The following is a 5,412-nucleotide window of genomic DNA, read 5'->3' on the forward strand; positions in this document are numbered from 1 at the left end:
AACCTCATTGGGCATTCTGCGCTGTGCTCTTGCAGTCATCTTTGCAGGACGGCCACTCCTAGTGAGAGTAGCAACAGTGCTGAACTAGACAATGTGTCTTACCGTGGACTGATGAACATCAAGGCTTTTAGGGATACTTTTGTAACCCTTTCCAGCTTTATTCAAGTCAACAATTCTTAATCTTGGGTCTTCTGAGATATCTTTTGTTCGAGGCATGGTTCACATCAGACAATGCTTCTTGTGAATAGCAAACTCAAATTTTGTGAGGGTTTTGTATAGGGCAGGGTAACTCTAACCAACATCTCGTCTCATTGATTGGACTCCAGGTTAGCTGACCCATGACTTCAAGTACGTGCTTCTACACCTGCATTGCTTGCTGTTTGGGGTTTTAGGCTGGGTTTCTGTACAGCACTTTGAGATATCAGCTGATGTACGAAGGGCTATATAAATTGATTTGATTTGAAGTAGCTTTTGGAGAAGTCATTAGCCTAAGGATTCACATACTTTTTCCAACCTACACTGTGAATGTTTAAACAATGTATTCAATATAGACAAGAAAAATACAAGAATTTGTGTGTTATTAGTTTAAGCACACTGTGTGTCTGTTCTGACGTAGATGGTCAGATCAAAATTTTACCAATTTATGCAGAAATCCAGGTAATTCCAAAGGGTTCACATACTTTTTCTTGCCACTGTATGTGAGAATGCTATTCATTGACTACAGCTCAGCGATCAACACCATAGTGCCCACACAACTCATCACTAAGCTAAGGACCCTGGGACTAAACACCTCCCTCTGCAACTGGATCAAGGACTTCCTGACGGGCCGCCTCCCATGTGGTAAGGGTAGGCAACAACATATCTGCCACGTCAATACAGGCAACAACATCCCCTGCCACGCTGATCCTCAACCCGGGGGCCCCTCAGGGTGCGTGCTTAGTCCCCTCCTGTATTCCCCGTTCACCCACGACTGTGTGGAAAGCACGACTCCAACACCATTAAGTTTGCTTACGACACGAGTGGTAGGCCTGATCATCGACAACGATGAAACAGCCTATAGGGAGGAGGTCAGAGACCTGGCAGTGTGGTGCCAGGACAACAACCTCTCCCTCAACGTGAGCAAGACAAAGGAGATGATCGTGGACTACAGGAAAAGGAGGGCTGAACACGCCCCTTTCACATCGACGGAGCTGAAGTGTAGCAGGTTGAGAGCTTTAAGTTCCTTGGTGTCCACATCACCAACAAACTCATGGTCCAAACACACTAAGACATTCGTGAAGAGGGCACAACAACACCTTTCCCCCTCAGGAGAGGCAAGGTTCCCCAGATCCTCAAACTTCTACAGCTGCACCATCGAGAGCATCCTGACCGATTGCATCATCGCCTGGTATGGCAACAGCTTGGCATCCGATTGTTTGGCGCTACAGAGGGTAGTGTGTATGGCCCAGTACATCACTGGGTCAAAGCTTCCTGTCATCCAGGACCTACGGTGCATTCGGAATGTATTCAGACCCCTTGACTTTTTCCACATTTTGTTAAATTACAGCCTTTTTCTAAAATGGATTAAATTAAACAATTTCCTCAGCAATCTACACACAACTCCCCATAATGACAAAGCTCAAACTGTTTTTTAGACATGTTTGCTAATTTATTAAAAATAGAAATACCTTATTTACGTACGTATTCATACCTTTGCTATGAGACTCTAAATTGATCTCAGGTGCATCCTGTTTCCATTGATCATCCTTCAGATGTTTCTACAACTTGATTGGAGATCACCTGAGGTAAATTCAATTGATTGGACATGATTTGGAAAGGCACACACCTGTCTATATAAGGTCCCACAGTTAACAGTGAATTTCAGAGCAAAAACCAAGCCATGAGGTCAAAGGAATTGTCCTCCAAGACAGGATTGTGTTGAGGCACAGATCTGGGGAAGGGTACCGAAACAATTATGCAGCATTGAAGGTCCCCAAGAAATCAGTGGCCTCCATTATTTAAAAAAAAAAAAAAAAATTCTCCCCAATTTCGTGGTTTCCAATTGATAGTTAGTCTTGTCTCATCACTGCAACTCCCGTACGGACTCAGGAGAGGCGAAGGTCGAGAGCCATGCGTCCTCCGAAACACAACCCAACCTAGTTGCACTGCTTCTTGACACAACGCCCATCCAACCCGGAAGCCAGCCGCACCAATGTGTAGGAGGAAACACTGTACACCTGGTGACCTGATCAGCGTGCACTGCGCCCGGTCCGCCACAGGAGTCGCTAGTGTGCGATGAGACAAGGATATCCCTTCCGGCCAAACCCTCCCTAACCCGGGCGACGCTGGGCCAATTGCGCGTCACCCCATGGACCTCCCAATTGCCCGCCTCCATTCTTAAATGGGCGAAGTTGAAACCACCAAGACTCTTCCTAGAGCTGGCCGCCCAGCCAAATTCAGAATTGGGAGAAGGGCCTTGGTCAGGGAGGTGACCAAGAACCAAATGGTCACTCTGACAGAGCTCTAGAGTTCTTCTGTGGAGATGATAGAATCTTCCAGAAGGACAACCATCTCTGCAGCACTTCACCAATCAGGCCTTTATGGTAGAGTGGCTAGATGGAAGCCACTCCTCAGTAAAAGGCACATGGCTTTCATCAAGCTGCCCACTCAAGAAAAAGCTTAAAACGACAACCAGTGCCTGCAGCCTGGTTCAGGTTAGCAACCCTTTGCCTTGATGACAGCTTTGCACACTCTTAGCACTCTCATCCAGTTTCACCTGTAATTGATTTACAACAGTCTTGAAGGAGTTCCCACATATGCTGAGCACTTGTTGGCTGCTTTTCCTTCACTCTGCGGTCCGACTCATCCCAAACCATCGCAATGTGTTTGAGGTCGGGGTGTTATGGAGGCCAGGTCATCTGATGCAGCACTCCATCACTCTCCTTTTTGGTAAAATAGCCCTTACACAACCTGGAGGTGTTGGGTCATTATCTTGTTGAAAAACAAATGATAGTCCCACTACGCCATGCCATCTGTTTGGGCTTATCACTGCAGAATGCTGTTGTAGCCATGTTGGTCATGTGCCTTGAATTCTAAATAAATCACAGACAGTGTCACCAGCAAAGCACCCCCACACCATCACACCACCTCCATGCTTTACGGTGGGAACCACACATGTGGAGATCATCCGTTCACCCACACCGTCTCACAAAAACACGGCGGTTGGAACCAAAAAAATCTCCAATTTGGACTCCAGACCAAAGGACACATTTCAACCGGTCTAATGTCCATTGCTCGTGTTTCTTGGCCCAAGTGACACTTCTTCTTATTGGTGTTCTTTAGTAGTGGTTTCTTTGCAGCAATTCAACCATGAAGGCCTTATTCACACAGTCTCCTCTGAAGAGTTGATGTTGATGTGTCTCTTACTTGAATCAGTGAAGCATTTATTTGGCTGCAATTTCTGAGGCTGGTAACTCTAATGAACGTATCCTCTGCAGCAGAGGTAACTCTGGGTCTTCCATTCCTGTGGCGGTCCTCATGAGAGCCCGGTAACTCTAATGAACGTATCCTCTGCAGCAGAGGTAACTCTGGGTCTTCCATTCCTGTGGCGGTCCTCATGAGAGCCCGTTAACTCTAATGAACGTATCCTCTGCAGCAGAGGTAACTCTGGGTCTTCCATTCCTGTGGCGGTCCTCATGAGAGCCCGTTAACTCTAATGAACGTATCCTCTGCAGCAGAGGTAACTCTGGGTCTTCCATTCCTGTGGCGGTCCTCATGAGAGCCCGGTAACTCTAATGAACGTATCCTCTGCAGCAGAGGTAACTCTGGGTCTTCCATTCCTGTGGCGGTCCTCATGAGAGCCCGGTAACTCTAATGAACGTATCCTCTGCAGCAGAGGTAACTCTGGGTCTTCCATTCCTGTGGCGGTCCTCATGAGAGCCCGTTTCATCATATTGAATGATGGTTTTTGCGACTGCACTTGAAGAAACTTTCAAAGTTCTTGAAATGTTCTGTATTGACTGACCTTCATGTCTTAAAGTAATGATGGACTGTCGTTTCTCTTTGCTTATTTGAGCTGTTCTTGACATAATATGGACTTGGTCTTTTACCAAATAGGGCTATCTTCTGTATACCAACCCTACCTTGTCACAACACAACTGATTGGCTCAAACACACAACTGATTGGCTCAAACACATTAAGGAAAACAATTACAAAAATAACTGAAAGGCACAGCTGTTAATTTAAATGCATTCCAGGTGACTACCTTATGAAGCTGGTTGAGAGAATGCCAAGAGTGGGAAAAGCTGTCATCCAGGCAAAGGTTTAATATTTGAAGAAACTAAAATATAAAATACTTTTTGATTTGTGTCAAACTTTTTTTTACTACATGATTCCATGTGTTATTTCATAGTTTTGATGTATTCACTATTATTCTACAATTTAGAAAATAGTAAAAAAATAAAAAATAAAGTACAAATAAGAAAAACCCTTGAATGAAGAGGTGTTTTAAAACTTTTGACCGGTAGTGTATATTATAAGCAAAAGGATGTTCCCCGATGCTGGAAGGGGGGCCTGAGTGAAAATTTTGGGAACTCTTGCTGTACCTGATATGCTTAATTCAGTATGCCACTGTATACATGTTCTGAGACGATCCAGACATTGTCTCAAAGATACTGATGTATGGTGCATTTGGTTCTGGGGGAAGAGCGCCCCCGTGTCGCTAAAGCTAGAATCGTTAAGATGCCTCAAACTACAACAACCGGCAAACAACTCACATCCGGGCTCCAGTCAATGACGTCGCCGTTGACTTTTACGTCTGTTGATAAAATATCAAGACGTGCCCACAGGGACGTGATGAGGCTTTACAAACATTGCTTCTGCAAGAAGGTAAAGGAAGTAGCTAAGCTAACAGTTTGACATGAATAAGCAGTTCACTTGGAGATGTGCTTTCAAAGAAGCCAGCTACTGTTTTGAAATGTTTGATAATGTTGGTTTTAATTGTCCATACATGGCTGGCTAGCTAGTTACATAAGTTAACTGTTTGTTTTGCACACATTGCCAAGGAAGACCCAAGTGCTCGCAGCTAACGTTAGCTTGCTCTGCATGGCATATAACAACGTTACTGTTATGCTAACGTTAGCTTGCAAGTGACAGTACAGTAGGACCGAAGATACTGCTGGTAGAACTAGCTAACGTTTCTAGCAAGCTAGCATCTTTCCTAAGGTATGTTTTGGACATTCAACCAAGCTGTATGTCTGATTTATGAATAAAACATTGTGTTTTATTGTATCCAACTATTGCACACGTAGGCGTTATACTTTGCCAATGCGTCGTGGTCCCAGTTTGATTATGGGAACATTTCTGTGTTTTCCTATTTATTTGCCTCTTTAAGGTGTAGCGGTGGTTCAGATAGAAGACCAGGGAAAGTACAG

The sequence above is a fragment of the Oncorhynchus tshawytscha genome, unplaced genomic scaffold, assembly GCF_018296145.1.
Source record: "Oncorhynchus tshawytscha isolate Ot180627B unplaced genomic scaffold, Otsh_v2.0 Un_contig_1501_pilon_pilon, whole genome shotgun sequence".
Taxonomy (NCBI): Eukaryota; Metazoa; Chordata; class Actinopteri; order Salmoniformes; family Salmonidae; genus Oncorhynchus; species Oncorhynchus tshawytscha.